This window comes from Cebus imitator, unplaced genomic scaffold, assembly GCF_001604975.1.
Source record: "Cebus imitator isolate Cc_AM_T3 unplaced genomic scaffold, Cebus_imitator-1.0 Scaffold19, whole genome shotgun sequence".
Classification (NCBI taxonomy): domain Eukaryota; kingdom Metazoa; phylum Chordata; class Mammalia; order Primates; family Cebidae; genus Cebus; species Cebus imitator.
Genome location: NW_016107334.1, coordinates 6,609,899 through 6,610,647, shown reverse-complemented (window position 1 = coordinate 6,610,647; position 749 = coordinate 6,609,899). Strand labels below are relative to the sequence as shown.

Below are 749 nucleotides of genomic sequence, written 5' to 3'. Positions count from 1 at the left end.
TCTACCTCTCGGGTTCAAGGGATTCTCCTGCCTCAGCCTACCGAGTAGCTGGAATTACAGGTGCCTACCACCATGCCCTGCTAATTTTTTTTTTTTCTTACTAGAGATGGGGGTTTCACTAAGTTGGCCAGGCTGGTCTCGAACTCCTGACCTCAGGTGATCCGCCCCCCTCTTCCCAAAGTGCTGGGATTACAGGTGAGAGCCACATCGCCTGGCCCTGCCTTACCTCTTTTACGGCCTCCTTTTAAAGCTAGCCTTAAAGATGGTCCTCCCTCTCCCAGCCACTTCTTTCAGCCTGTTGTGCTCCTGGAGACTACCCCCAAGGCGGTGCTGAAATTTGGGAGCCCGTGGCTGTCCTGGGGCGCATCAGAGTCTATGATTTGCTCTCTGTGCTTGTGGAGCTCTGTGGGGACCGAGAGGGGTCAGCCAGGGACAAGGAGTATTAGAGAGAATGACCGGGCCCTCTCATCCAAACGAGAACACTGCTAGGGGATAGAGGAGAGGAGACAAATGGTGGGAGAGGTGACACAGGTTCGACAGGCCAAGGAAAGAGATCAGAGGCTGTGTCTGAAAAACTGATTTGGCGGATCCTGCAGCTCCCAGCTTCTTCCCCGGCTGGCAGAGCAGAAAGCCGGGCTGGGGAGATGGATCCCAGCAGCGCGGGACGCCTGAGGCGGGGTCGGGGAGCACTGGACCGAATGTCTCATTCAGCAGGGAGCCCCAACCTCGGGTTTCTAGCTCCGGGCAGG

General features: G+C 56.7%; 1 pseudogene; it reads left to right on the top strand.

Moving 5' to 3' along the window:
- Nucleotides 1-446, top strand: part of LOC108294982 — a 15,409-nt pseudogene extending 14,963 nt beyond the window's left edge.
- Nucleotides 447-749: the final 303 nt, after the last annotated feature.